Below are 15,323 nucleotides of genomic sequence, written 5' to 3'. Positions count from 1 at the left end.
ACTGTTAAATAAGGGAGAAAATAAGCAGAATAGTTTCTTCTGCTTGCAACCTGGTGCTTGCAGATAAGAAGGTGGGAAGTAAACATGGATTGTCACTTTTCTTTCCTCCCTGTCAATATGCAACTGGAAAGCCAGAGGGCTGCTTTATGTGGTAACAAAGACCTAATTAGGAGGATAAATTTCTCTCTCTCTCTCTCTCTCAGAGAGAGAGAGAGAGAGAGAGAGAGAGAGAGAGAGAGAGAGAGAGAAACTCTAAAAGCATAGGAAATCCACAGAAACAATTTTGTCTTTACAAATGACTTACATTTGTGTGGTTACACTGCATGACAAACTTTGGGAAAATCACCATATTTGGGTGAGCTTATAAAACAGAGCCTTAGACCACCATTTCCAGTCCTTCCTTTCTTTCTGGAAAAGCCAAAGTAATGATTCTAGACCTTACTTTATTTCTTTCTGCAAGAAATATGTATAGACCAGGAGTAGTGGTTCACAGATATAGTCCCAGAGTAGGAGGATAGCTTCAAGTTCAAAACCAGCCTGGGCTACATAGTTCAAGGCCAGCTTGAACTACATAGCAAGACCTCAAAAAACAAACAGAAAAGGAATATGTATGGATCTTATGATCTTTGAATTACTTTTCACATGAATAATGAAACTTTCCACAAGGCCTACCTCTAATTGCCATGAAATCACCTATTTTGATACTTGAAAGTTTTAATTTAGCCTGAAGTGGAAACTTTCATTACTGCAATATGCTTTCTGGGTTTTTTTTTAAACAAAAAGGAGTTCTAGACTTTGATCAGTCCTAGAAGATGTGACTTTGTTTATCAGTCACCATTATGATGTCTGTACATGTATAAGTACTCTGTTAATGTTCGAAAAAATTCCACTGACAGGTTTTATACATAAATGTAATCAGAGCATAACTAAATATAACTTTCCTGGCTAGCTTTGAGATGTTTTGGAAGAATTATTCATTCTCTTTATTTCAGTACATTTGAAAAACTGTGATGTGGAATATTTGACTAAATATATAAAGAGAAAATGAGGAAAAACTTAAGTTTTTTCTTTTGTAATTACTTAAAAAACAGGTTTGATTCTGGTTATAATTCTTATGAGGGGTAGAGAATCCAGGTTATGCTTGATTTTGAGTAAGTACTCACGGGGAGGAGGGTCAGTGAAAGGCAAGGATTTTAAAAGAAAAAGCAGATAAGTATATTCCATGTCCTATCGTTTTTAAAAGAATCTTTGCTTTAAAGGAGAAACTCTAGAATTTTAATCTTCACTGAGGCTCACCTACTTAGGGAGTTATTTTGCCATGCAAGAAAAAAAAATAGATGTATATGGTTTGTATTTGCCACAGGAAAATATAGTTATTATATTAGGGCTATTATATGTGGAATTTCTTCTTTACGTTTTAGGTCTTAAAAGTCACATGTGTCTCTTTTCTAGGACATGTCCTCTCTGAGACATTCTTTCTCTAGGCAGCTGCTTCCCATTCCTTAAGACCTACCACAAACCTATCTTACCTTAGAGTATGTGAGGCATTTTTCATGCACTTATTTGTCAAAAACAATTTTTTTTGTATGGGGTATCAAACTCAGGACCTTGTGCTTGCAAGGCAGGCACAGTGCCACTGAGCTAAATCCCCAGCCCTACTTGTCAAATTTTATAAAAGAAGAAACAGTAATACTGAGAGGTTAACTAACTTAACCAAAAATCCTTTTTTTAAAATTTTTTTTATTTTTGGTACCGGAGATCGAACTCAGGTCCTTTCGCTTGCGCAGCAGGCGGCGAAACCACTGAGCTACATCCCCGGCCCCCAAAAATCATACATATAGTAACGTAGTAACTTAAATTTTTTTCCCTTTAGGGTACAACTCTCTTTGACCACCCTACAACTCATTAATCTTCCTTCCCAGAATTCCTACAGTTCGTCTACGAGCTATCACATGCAATTCAGTGCTTACTTATGACCTTTCTTGTGACTCTTGTTTCATAAATATCAGCCTCATCATCCCAACATTCCAACATCATCTGTGGGATAGGTGCACAGTTACTGCTGCTTTTCCCCTTACTCAGCTTAGCATGGATTTTGGCTTTGGGTAGATTCTTAATGATGTTTGTTGATTTTGATAAAAACAAACTTTAAATGATCTTAGAAAAACTAATAGTGTATTTACACAAGTAGCATATTTTATTTGAAAGTGGAGAGTATTTTAGCTATGCTTCGTAATTAACTTTTTGTTCTTGGAACATAGGATATATTGTTACATGACACAAATATTTTTCTTTTTTATTAGTACATGCTTGCAGTGCCTAATGATTACATATATTGTGGGTAGTTTGTACATGTACAAACTATTCTTTGGGGATCAAACTCGGGGCCTTGCGCTTGCGGGGCAGGCGGCGGAACCACTGAGCTAAATCGCTGGCCCACAAACTATTCTTTTTTCCCCTTATCCTATCTCTCCTGCTCCCTCCAACCATTGTTCCCCTTTCCATTTGTAAAAGCTCTAGTTCCATTTTTTTCTTCAATTCTCTTTTTATCCCTTTTCCCTTCCTTCCTTCTGTAAGACCGTGGGCCTTACCAAACACTCCGAGGAGCTGACTGCAGCGACCAGCACCCGGGAAGGAACACACCAGACAAGTTGGAAAATGAAACAGACCTTTATTAGTTTGGCCAGACGGCACTCCCAAAGCAAAATAGCTTAGAGAGGCAACTGCCTCAGAGTCCGAGGCTGTTTTATAGGGGGTTGAGGGGGAGTTTAACATGTAGATGTACGAAAAAAAAGGAACAAAGGTTAGTGGTCGATTGTCACGTTCTGATGGTCAGCAGACACACACAGTAATGGTCACGACCATATGGTCACGACCGTCACGTACTGATGGTCAGCAGACACACTGATGGATTGTTCTACCGACAGTGGGTCCGGGAACATTCGTTCTCCGGACAAACAAGGGGTTGAGTAATTTACTTAGGAACTTTGTTTTGTTACAGATTTTATCTGTTATCCCAGAACTAACAAGCATATTTTAACCATTAATTTTTAAACACAACAGAGGCTAGGGGAGTAATTGAATTTGGAATCGTACAGTCCCACACCTTCCTCCCTCCATTTCTTGTTCCCCTTCGCATTTGAAAAGGATCTCTTATCTTAGTTACTTTTTCATTGCTGAGACATACCCAACATCCAAAGTTAAAGGAAGAAGGGTTTATTTGGCTCACAGTTCGTGAGGTTTCAGTCCATAACCGGCTGGCTCCAAGGCAGGGTGGCAAGACTGAGGGGCATCATAGAAGATGAAATAGTCCACGACACACAAAAGACAGAAGGCATCAAGCAAGTGAGCTACAAATGACAAAGGACCACACTAACCCTCTTTCTGTCATATATATATATACGTGTATATACATATGTGTATATATATATACATATATACATATATATATATACACATATATATATATACACACATATATATATACTTTGTGTGTGTGTGTGTGCCAGGGATTGAACTCGGGTCCTTGCACTTGAGCAGCAGGGGGTGAAACCACTGAGCTAAATCCCCAGCCCTTGTCCTTTATGTTTTTATCTTCCTAAGGGTGGGTAGCACTCACACCCAGGGTTGGGCACCCCCAGTCCTACCCAAAACTATGTCAAACCAATCAGTGGTCTAATTTGTTAATCACACACCCTTAATCCCAGCATCACACACTCTAGATCCAGCCACCTCTGAAAAAGCCCACCTAGACCACGTGAGGCTTTGGGGGGGCACAAGCCATAACATCTCCCTACTTCATATTATCTATTATTTTGGTCTTTCTTTGTATTTTGAGTTTTTCATATAAGAGAGACCATGTGATATTTAAAGCTGTGTCTCTCATTTATTTCACTTAACATTATGGTCTCAAAGAGCATTGATTTACATACAAATACATCATTTATCTTTTTATGGCACTGTAGTACTCCACTGTGTATAAATACCACATTTTCTTTACCCATGCATCTGTTGATGAACATATAGGTTGTTTCCAGGATTTCGTTGTTATAAATTATGCCACTATAAATATGGGTATGCATGTATAACTATAATATGATGATTTTTTTTTACTAAAAAAATTACAGTTCATTTATTGGAAGGTAACAGGTTGTAGCTTCTATAATGAGCTGGAAATCAGCATTAAAATAATTATGTTCTGATTACAGTATTAATGTTTGTTCCCCAAAGGAAATACAGAATACATAAAAAGTACAAAGAACCAAACAAAAGTCATCTGTAATCCCATATGTCAGAGGAAGAGTATGTAATAGTTAATACTCATGTGTTATCATGTAGCAAGTATGGTTTCAAGTGTTTTTACATGGATTAACTAGAAGATACTTCCTCACAATTGAAGAAACTGAGGCACAGAATTTAACTTGGCCTATGTTTTTAACCAGTACATATATGTATGCTGAAAATTTCAAATTGGAATTATAGAATATCTTTTGCAGTATACTTTTGAACAATACAAAAATTCAATCATTGCATTCTATTTTATTTTCATGTTATAGGATATTTTGGACATATTCAATTTTTTTGTTGTTATCTAACACAGTGATCAGAGTTTTCTGAATCCAAGTCTGGCCAAATGCTATTTTGCGAAAATCAGTTCTTAGAAGCCAGACCAAAAAAAAAAAAAAAAAACTACTTGCTTGGGTTTTGAAGCAAAGGGAAAGGTTTGTGATAGAACTAGAAAAAAAAATTCTTTCATGCTATTTGGTATATTAACAAGCCTTTGTAAGTAAAAATGAAGATTGGCAGATGAGAAAAGTTCCATGGTTTTGGGGTCATAGACCTCAGAATATAAGTTACAAACCCCTCTGAAGCCCATCCATAGATAACCCTTTTGGGATGAAAGAGATTATAAACTCATTCAATATGTTGAAAGTGACCAAGAAACATTATACTGTATGTTCAAAAAGATGTTTTCTGAAGAATGGCTTGTTTTTAAATAGTGAAAACACAGCCATGTAATTTATCAAGCGATCATAGTTCCTGAGGGATTAAATGGTAAAGAATGGGGGTGAAGAATGGGGGTGAAGCAAAAAAGTAACTTTTTGGTTCTTCTGAGATGTAGAATGCATTTTCTGAATTTTCTAGTAGCTTAACTGGCAAACCAACTAACTCAAATTAGTAAAAGTAACTGAAGCAATTATATCTAAGATTCAAGAAAAGTCTAATGATATTTCTATAGAAAGAGGTAGATTATCTAGTAAGCTTACACATCAGAATGCAACAACTTTCAGCTTGCCCTGTTAATTACTAATATATATGAATAATCTCATGTGTACAATCTCAGAAGGATCCAAAGCTATTCACACACTGGAAGAGAGAAGCCTTACATGCTCATACTCAAGGAAAACAGGGTAAGAGCCACAGGAAGGAGCAAAGTGCTATGAGGGCTCGAAAGATGGACAGGTCAAGTTGAACCTCCAAAGCTTATGTGCAGCATGTCTCTGAGTTGGGGAAAAATCAGCATGTTCAGAGGAGGAAAGCATCATAAAACTTCATGCCAGTTTAATGAAAATTAAGCTCAACATAATATTTAATTATTAATCTAAAGCAAGTCTTCCACAAATAGATATAAAAGATGAGTTAACATATACGAAGCCATGTAGTTTTAGGGGTAATTCCTTGTTAGGTAAACTTAACATTAATCAGGGCACCTCCTGTGAGCCAGGTACTATAGATGATACAAAAGCATAAAATATGATCCTTGCCATCAGTAGCTTATACTATAAAGAGCCAAAGAGGGTCAAGCAGAGGCAAATTGTGTGCCACTGCCGTTTTGCCCTGTTCTTTGGTGAAGACATCTCAGGCTGCTCTCGTTCCTCTGAATTCTGAATAACATAGCCTTTTCCTGGAGAAACTCCTTTCTTCAATGCTTTGGGCCAATTGTGCGTATCAAAGTAAGTGGACAGGATATCAAATTCTTGATTGACGGCCAATATCTCTGAATGATAGTTTTTCCCATTCTGGTGCCTGACCATGTGTTCCTGGATTGGCAAACAGGCTGTCTTGACAGAGTGTTCCTAGGCCTTTTGAAATGTCACTTTCTTCTGAATGCCTTCATCCACAAGTCCACCACGGACATAAACTCTGTTTAGATCAACATCTTCAAGAGCATGTTCTGAGTCAGGAGTCAGATACACAAGGGTTTCCAGAGGAAATAAACTAAAGCAGTCTTCTTCCACTATATCTAGCAGGTAACTAGAAAATACATCATTCATCCTCAAACATTTTTCGTAGAGGGGACTATCAGTTGTGAATCCAGTGAGGTAGATCCAAAAGGGTTTGTCAGCTTTTTTGTTTGAACCATACAACCTTCGGATCTGCCCAGCCAGCCTACTCATTTCCTTCTTTGACATGTGGTGGGTCATCCTCACCAGTGTTTGGCCTCCAGAAGATTCTCTTTGATTAAGACTCTCAGAAAATGTTTGCTATGCTGGGTGCAGATGCCTGGATTTTCTGAAAAATTGGCTTTTCTTCTTTCTTTTTCTTGCTTTCTTCTGCTCTTCTTTGCTGCAACTATCCTTTCCCAGTGTCTCTGTTTCCTTTGGACATTTTTCAAGCACCATGGCGCACTGCCTGTAGGAAGGGTCTCATCTCACTCTCTGGGCACTCTGATTTTTAATTCTTTTTTTTTCTTTTGTTTTTCTGGTACTGGGGATTGAACTCGGGTCCTTGCGCTTGCACAGCAGGCGGTGAAACCTCAGAGCTAAGTCCCTGACCCCCCTGATTTTTAATTCTTTAGGGAAGATAACTAGAAGGAAAATAGCTAGGTTGAATGGAATTTCTATTTTTAGTTTTTTTGAGGATTCTCCATACTGATCTGCATAGAGGTTTTATTAGTTTATATTTCCACCAACAGTGTAGAAGGGCTCCTTTATTCCTGCAGCCTCACCAGTATTTGTTATTATTTGTTTTCCATCTTTTGACTTTCAGTCTAATTTATTTTGGGATTAATTGTATTTCTTGTATACAGCATATTGTTGGATCTTATTTCTTAATGCATTCTGCTAATCTCTGTCTTTTGATTGGCAAATTGAGACCATTCACATTGATGGTTATAAATGGTAGATATTGACTTATTTCTGTCTTTGTATTGTTTTCCTGCTGCTGATTCCCTTTGTTTCCCTTCTGCTTAATTTTTTGCCCTACCTGGCACGTTCATTCTATTGGGCCTTTTGACATTGTTAGCTTCATTGTCTCTTTCTAGAATATCCTTGAGAATTTTTTGGAGTGCTGATTTGGTGGTCATGAATTTATTTAGGTGCTCTTTATCATAGAAATATCTTATTTCTCCATCAATTTTGAAAGATAATTTTCCAGGATATATCAGTCAGAGTTGGAAGTTGTTTCAAGCCCCCAAATAAAGGACTTGAAACACTTCAGGCTTTCCTTGACTTTAAGGTTTTTGTTGAGAAGTCTGATTCTGATAGGTTTTCCAATTTGTTGTTTTTCTCTAACAGCTTTTCAAATTCTTTGCTTGTGTTAAATGTCTCGTATTTTGACTATGATTTGTCTTGAGGTGGTTCTTTTCTGATCATGGCTATTTGGAGTTCCATATACCTCTTTGATCTGTATGTTAAGTTCTTTTTCCATATTTGAAAAGTTTTCTGCTATTCTGTAAACAGGGTTTTTTTTTTAACGTCCTTTGTGCTGTCTTCTGGTTTTTCATTAATTCCAGTTATTCTTAGAGTAGTCTTCTTACATCACCTAGCAGCTGTTGAATCTATTTTGGGGGTGGGGGGGTACCGGGGATCAAACTCGGGTCCTTGTGCTTGCGCAGCAGGCAGTGAAACCACTGAGCTAAATCCCCGGCCCAGTTGGATCCATTTTCTCATGTTCTCATTTTTAAGGTGTTGCTCATTAATTGGTCACAACCACAGCCCTGTCTTCTAGATCTGACATTCTGTCCCTACATTTGTAAATTTAGCTGCCCATACTTTCAATAGAATTTTTAATTTCCTTTATTTCTGTTTGGAACTTTTTTATGGACTCAATCTTTTCTGTGCTGGGCATTCATGATTTGCATCTCTTCCTTTAGTTATGCTAGTTTTGTTGTTGTGTTTTTTGTTTTGTTTTTTTTTTTGGGGGGTACTGGGGATCGAACTCGGGACCTTGTGCTTGTGAGGCAGGTGGCGGAACCACTGAGCTAAATCCCTGGCCCTCTGCTAGTTTTTTTAGTGTCTTCTCTAGACTCACTAATCATTTCCTTCATTGGGATCATTATCTGTTTAATTATATCTTCTTTGAGTTGGCCAAACACCTTATTGATCTATTCTATTATTTCCACTATTATCCTTTCAGATATTTCACCCATGTGGTTTTTGATCCTCCCTCCCTTGATGCTCCCCTGGATTGGCTTTGGGGTAATTGGGAGTTTGTTTTTTTTTTTTTTTTATGTTGCAAAACAATTTTACTTCAACAAACAAATACGTTATCCACTTGAAAACAATCCATGACAAGTACCTTGATATTCACTTACGCACACATATGTTCATAACTGTTGGGTGCTGAGGAAGTGGCACTAGGTATGGTTTCATTTTGTCACAGCCCAGCTGAACATCTTGGACACAGCTCAGACTTCTGGACTCGGTCTAGAGGATGACAGGTTCAGGCCTGTCATTTGTGTAAGTGCTGGCTTTGTTGTAGCAGCTCTCAAGATAACACAGTGGCAGTTCTTGGCATTATTGAAAAGGACATGCAGAAGGACTTCAGACAGACCAGTATGGTAAATGACTAAATCTCCTCACATAAATAACAAACTTAAGTTACCATTGTGTTCACTGGCCATTTTCTTCACATTAGCATCTATGTAAGTCCTAGGGGGATGTGCCCCCAGAGAGTACGTTGTAAACCAGAGCAGTGTGTAGGAAGTCAGCCCCTTATAGGGTTCACAAGTGGAGGGCCTGGGAGACACCATTTCGGTGGTGGGACAGTCAAGGGAGTGGTTGCCTACATTTAGGCCCAATATTGTGGGGTGTAGTTTTGGGTGCACAGAAGAGTTTGGAGAGACTCCTTGGCATGTTGAATGGAAGACTGCATGATAAATCAAAATAAGGACTGGTTCCTCCCTGTCCTGCAGTCTTCCCTTTGTGTGCTCTGGCTTTTATTGCTCAGGGCCTGGGTGATCAGGGTGAGTGCAGGGAGAAGACAGGCAAGTAGCTGAGTCCCACAAGCAGGATTAGCATCTCCCTTTAGCACAGTGGCTGTCAGTGAGGCCTGCCCAGGCAGGTCTGCAGGATGTCAGCAGTATGGCCATTTCTGAGATTAGCTGGCCCCTGAGGAAAAGCAGTATTCCTTGGTTCCTCAGTGTTTTTGATGGGGCAGCAAACAGCCATGTGGTCCACTGCGAGAATGTTGGACAAACTTGGAAAAGTAGAAAATGGCCCAGGTGCCCCGTGGCCACAGTCTTGCAGAGAACGGACAACAATGGCTACTTGCCATGGTGCACCATGCTGGCTGAACTAGCCAAGATGGTATCTACTTCCTGATGAGGAAAAGGCACTGACTAAGGATACTGTGGACTGCACACTAGTTGGTGCCTACATGTGGTTTCAGGTCAAACCTTCAGTGGCCCTCCCTAGACCAGTTTGTGTAAGACCCACTGTCCCCGATCTGGTGAACAGAGAGTTGGTGCTCTGTCATCAGCCAGGGCCAAACCAACCCTGTTATCCCAACTTGGCTTTTGGTCTACATCCATGCCTGGTTCATGCCTTGGGCACATTGGAAAGCCTCAGAGAGCCAAATCCCAAGTCACAATAAATACATTTCTCGGCCACAATATTGCTTAGGAAAGTCAAGAGCCAAGAGTCAGCAGTTGTCCTGAAGTTCCAGTGTGGCGGATAAGTGGGTTTTCCCGATGAGAGGCAGAGGGTGGGGCCTGGCCAAGGCTGGGCTGGTGTCTGCTAAGCCCTGTTGGGCATGCGACATGGCATTGTGGGACTTCACAGTGACGTGATGCTTAGTGATGCTTAAAAACGGGTCCAAGAGTTAAAGATCAGAACAGACCTGGAGTTTGCCCTTGGCAGTTTAAACTGACACCAAAAGCCAGTGCTGATGGGGAGGCTCTGGAGGAGCTTTGCTCAGATGGAGATGGAGCCAGCAGGTGCTGATGCTGGGCGACACTGCTGGGGCTGTGGGGCCACACTGCCACATCCAGAAAAACGAATATCCAAGATGGATACTTGAGAAGTTAAACCTGCCAATCTCAGCATGCTTTTGAGGTCTGGACACCCAGATCTGTGATGCTAGGGCTGCAGTTGATGGTTTCCAAAAGTAAGGCTAAGGGAGGAAGATGGCCAGAACTCAGGATTCACCACTACACAATGAAAACCAAAGGTCTTGGTGCCAGGCCGGTCTCGGGCACGTGAGAAATCAATCAAACCCTGCACTGTGTTTGTGTAAAGCTCCAGGAAAATTCTCAGAGATACCTTTGGAGGTGTGGTGCACTTTGGACGAAAGCAATGTCTTTCCAAGGAAATGCAGAGTAAAGAAATGAAGTGCACTGGCTATGAAGCTCAGACATAGAGGAGGGCAGTGGGCAAGGAGGGGTGGACACACTGATGCTGGAGGCCTCGGTGCCCGGGCCAAGGAACACGCCTTCCTGCTGATTGGCCTTCCTGCAAGGCTGTGGCCTAGCTAGAACTGCTGGCATCTGTAGTGAGGTAACACAGTTCTCCAGAAGATACAAGGCCAGTTCCAAAGCCACAAGCACTGTGAACTTAAACCCAATGAGATGTCATCTGTTGAATCTGAATCAATCTTCCAGCTTGTCTATGAGTTGCTTCACTTTGTTCTTGCAGAGGTCACTGCTGATCTTGGCAGCGAGTAGCATGCAGGCGCCAGCACATAGCTTGTAGTTCTGTTTGTTGAGCTTACCCTCCTCAGACAGGTTCCGCATTTCCTGCTTCAAACTGTTGATTTTGCTCAGTGTCAGTTTGATGTGTGGAAACTTTTCTCTGAAGGTCTCGTTCATGTCCTTAAGGTCTGAGGCTTCACGTACTCTAGCACTGTGGTCATGTATGAGGCAGAGATGCTTGTGCTTTCCACAGGGCCACTGTGGGTCGTCCAGGAGGCTGGGGTTGTACTCCAGGATGTCTCCCCCATCGCTCCCTCATTCCATGGCAGTGGCAGGTTTGTGTCTCGATGCTGGCAGAGCCCAGGGGATGCTGGGCCAAGGCTGGGGCAGCAGGCCATAGCTGTCACCCTTGTGTGCAACCAGGGCATTGGTAGGGTACAGGAACTCTGCGAAAGAGACAACATTTCCATCTGCTCCCGGTTCAAATACCTTCCAATTCAAAGGCCATCTCAGAAGAAACAAGACACTGGACCAATGCCTCTGCTTCTGGCTGTCCACCCTTAGGTCACAGATCTGCAGACCTTCTCCATAGGGGAGGGCCCAGGAGGCCGAGTGCAGGGACCACTTGGCACAGATGAGCAGGATCCTGTTCCTCGAGTCATGCTGCCTCCTGTTCTTGATGAAGTGGGTCTTCTTCAGGCCTTTGTGTCTAGGCAGCCCAGATTCCTTTGGTTCCCTGTACTGAGCTGAAGCCCACTGTGTCTTCCAGGAACTCAAGGGAGCTGCGCTGGGACATGACTCGCTGCCTCTGGCGCTGCCCATCCAGGCTGAGACCAGTGGCCGCCAAGGGGCTGAGCAGGCCCTCGGGCGTGGGCCTGGTGCACAGTCGGGGGAGGGGGGCCTGCGGTGGCACAGGCGGCTGGTGGGCCTCGGCAGGCGGCGGGGCTTCTCACCGCTGGGGCCCAGGCTGAGGGGCGTCCTCCAGGGAGATGTTATTAAGCAAGAAGAGAGCTGCTTGGCTGTGCCACATGGTCCATGGGTTGCCCACTGGGCCAGGGTCGGCCCAGGGCTTCTCCTGCCACAATTTCAGCCTTGCTTGAGTGTCAATTGGGAATTTTTGAGGGCATTTTGTTCCTTTGTTTTCTGATGTTTCTATTTTTTTCTTTGTTTGCTTGTTTTCTGTGTTGAGGCTTGCAGATTGATTATAATGGGTAGCTCTGTTGCTAGTATGGAGACCTCTTTAGTTAATGCCTGCTTTTCAGAGCTGTCCTCTGGGGATAGCTAACTATTGGCCTTTGCCTCTGTCCCCAAATCCAGCCACCTCCGTTTACTTGGGAGGGGAGGTTGCAGCTTATTTGGCCTGCTACCCAGTTCTTCAAGAATGAGCAGCCAGGGAAGCCACGTAATGGCATGCAGAAAAAAAACCAGTTGATAGCAACAACTATGTCACCATGACTAAATTAGTAAAATCAAAAATAGTATCAAGTACAAACTAGATATTGACAGATCTTAAGAACCAATAACATACCACACCCTCAACCATAGAAAAGAACTCTATAATTACAGTGTAAATACTAAGACCAACCAAATATTGATTTCCAGTAATACTCATTCAAATAAAACAATTTTATCTCCATGTACAATAGAATAGTTTTCATGGATAGTAAGATATATTTAACTATCTATAGATTCTTAAAACGTAAGAGTTATACTTGTAAGCATAGAGGTAGTGGGAATTAGGAACCTCAATTAAGGAGTAAAAGGAAATTAGTAATATTAGATAAAAGTAACACCAAAAAAAAACAAGAAGAAGGATAAAAATAAAAAATAGAGACTAAAGGAAAAGAAGAAAAATAATAAGGGAAAAATTAAAAGAAAATAAAGAGTAATGAAACAAATAAAGATAATACTAATTTTTTAAAAAAGAAAAAGAAAATGGAAGATGAAGCTCCAAAATCCATCAAAAAAAAATCAATAGAGGACAAAAAAATTTGGTCAGAAGAAAAATCCTATATATTTCCAAATAAGTGGTTTACTTCCAGAACCTGTAGTCTTTGGACTCCAGCAAGTCACAGTCCCCTCCATGCAGCTTTATAGCCTGTGGGTTTGTGAGGTGACCCCTCTGCCGAAGAGGTCCCCTATCTATAAACCCCAGTCTGTGGCAACTGTGCACGCCGAAGCTCATCCCCACTCACACTCGTGAACAAGGAAGCTATCAGACCACTGGCTTCCTCCAGATGTAGGCAGCCAGGCAGGTGCTCAAGCAGACTTCTGGACTCAATGCCATTACCTTCAGATCCAGCCACCTCTGAAAGCCAGACCTGCTGAACTTGGCCTCCCACCAAAGAATGCAGGCCCTGTGTCCTTCCTGGCCTGACCTTGAACTTTTCAGGGGATGTAGGGTTGAAAGGAAAAGTGGGGGACAGGCAGGAAAAAATAAGGGCCTTGGTGAGGTTTCTGGCAAATCCTGACTAGAAAGAGTTAAAACTTTTGCTAGAGACAGCAATTAAGAAAGGCAGGGAAAACTGATAAGCAGCCTGGCTCCACCTTCCACCAAGGCCCCAGCCAGGCCCCAGTTTGCTTCTCTCCACCTCCAGTTAAATACAAAGGAGACAAAGTAGAGAGGGGGCTGTATTATAGAACACTCACTTGGAATATAAAATATATGCTCACACTTGCCTACACGTACACATATACTCTCACCATGTTACTCCGCTAAAATGTCCATGTATCCCTTTACTAATTGCCTCTAAGGCCCATCGTAAGTTTTAGAGATAGCACCTTGGCACAACAAAGAACCAAATGAGCTTACCCAAGAATTTGGACATAGGCAATGGAGAGGGTTAGTGGCCAAATCAGGGTTCTCAGAGCCGGAAATAGCCAATCAAGTTGTAACAAATTTCAGAGTGGAAAGTCTTTTTTTTTTTGGCCATATAATAAAAGGGGTTAAAAAACAAAGATCCTCACGCACTGGCTCCAGGCTTCCTACCTTACTCCAAGAAGGTGATTCTCTATCTCCTCATTTCTCTCTTCCAATAAAGTGATTTTATTCTCCTTTTAAGCATATCTGTAATTTTTTATTTATATAAGTTGATAATCCCCAGATAAATAAAATTTACCCTCACAAGATGTGATGGGGGGATCTATGTGTAGCCATCTAGCTTTGCACAGTAGCAGTATCATAGCAAATGAGATTTATCCGAGGCACAATTATTGCTAGTTGAAAACTATGTGTAGCCCTCACCCTCTCCCACTCTGTCTCCCTTGGCTCTCACCTGGTCACTGTGGTAGGGTAACACTTCAGTCCTGGAGTGAAGCTGTAGTGTAGGTGTTCTGTGATTCAGTCCCACATGATCAACCTCTGCTCAAAATGTTGCCTGATTAAACTCCCTCTGGCAATATGGTGGGTGCTGCACTTTTCTCTTAATTCTACCCCACTGTGAAGAAGTCACTTTCTGGGTAAAGCCCCGTGCTGTGTTTTGTTTTGTTTTGTTTTGTTTTGTTTTGTTTTGTTTTACACAGGCTGTGGGCTTTTCTTGGGGCTAGCACTCTTGACCTATTTGTTGTTTTTCCCTGAAGTACCCAACTCTTCTAGGCAGGCTTACTTCTTCTGTGAGATGGTGGCCTATTTCTTGATCAGGTCTGCTGTTTGATAGTCACCAGTGTTCCCTGTGCTGAGGAGAACCAAGGTGTAGAGCCTGCTAGGAGATAGAAGTTTGCCACCAGTGGCAGGCGGCATCCTTCCTCATGTGGTGGGCAGGGACATGATAGAACATTTGGCAAATGGATGTAAACTTTACTATCGAAAAGATGGTCAAGTTTTTCTTAATGTAGTTTTATAGGAAAATATCCACAGAAAACCATATTAATGAACCACCATATTAATGAATCAGATCTTTCAGGGAGTGATTTCTCAGGCAAAGAGCTTAGCAGAAATTTAGGCTTTTCTTTTTTTGGAAAGATGTTTTCTAGTTTTAGCTAATGATAGCTTTTGTTTATTTCCTGCTTCTGGTATACCAGCCACTGTTATAAATACCATCCCATATAGTATTTCATTTAGTTCTTACAAGAATTCTGTAAAGCAATGACACTATAACTTTCATTTTACTCACCATGGAACTGAGGCTAGGAGAGACCGAGTCACCCAAAATGATGTAGAAAAGGACAGACTGATAATTTGAACCTAGGAAGTTTGAGTCAGGAATCTGTGCTCTCTGAACACAATGTGAAGTCACCTTCTTAAAAATGAAAGCATAAAACCATCCTTACATAATGTCAAATTAATACACATTTGCTGCCTCTTCTCCTTTTCTCCTGTCCACAGGCTTATTAGTAATTGTTAGGAAAGTGTCCAACTATTTTTTTTGCATTTAAAGGAAAAGCAGTTATATGTCACCTCAAAATTTAGTATTTTTTCAATGCTATCAGACAAAATGCTACCTTTTTTGGACTATATTTCTAAGACAGTCTT

General features: G+C 41.2%; 1 non-coding gene and 3 pseudogenes across 1 annotated transcript; 2 read left to right on the top strand and 2 right to left on the bottom strand.

The window, feature by feature from the left end:
• Positions 1 to 5,780: 5,780 nt before the first annotated feature.
• Positions 5,781 to 6,526, bottom strand: LOC101709012 (tRNA methyltransferase 10 homolog B pseudogene; annotated as a pseudogene).
• A 3,133-nt stretch (positions 6,527 to 9,659) lies between these two features.
• On the top strand, positions 9,660 to 9,780 carry LOC147828898 (small nucleolar RNA SNORA48). Its single transcript, XR_015450030.1, has one exon. It is a non-coding gene; the product is annotated as a small nucleolar RNA SNORA48 (small nucleolar RNA).
• A 912-nt stretch (positions 9,781 to 10,692) lies between these two features.
• LOC101708648 (CDK5 and ABL1 enzyme substrate 2 pseudogene) lies at positions 10,693 to 11,882 on the bottom strand (annotated as a pseudogene).
• Positions 11,883 to 14,011: 2,129 nt separating this feature from the next.
• Positions 14,012 to 14,163, top strand: LOC147828897 (U4 spliceosomal RNA; annotated as a pseudogene).
• Positions 14,164 to 15,323: the final 1,160 nt, after the last annotated feature.

Source organism: Heterocephalus glaber, unplaced genomic scaffold, assembly GCF_053883595.1.
Source record: "Heterocephalus glaber isolate CG9 unplaced genomic scaffold, H.glaber_assembly_v1.0 deba00000896, whole genome shotgun sequence".
NCBI classification, from domain to species: domain Eukaryota; kingdom Metazoa; phylum Chordata; class Mammalia; order Rodentia; family Bathyergidae; genus Heterocephalus; species Heterocephalus glaber.
Note: the sequence above shows the minus strand (reverse complement) of the source record. Positions and strands in the feature narration are given on the sequence as shown.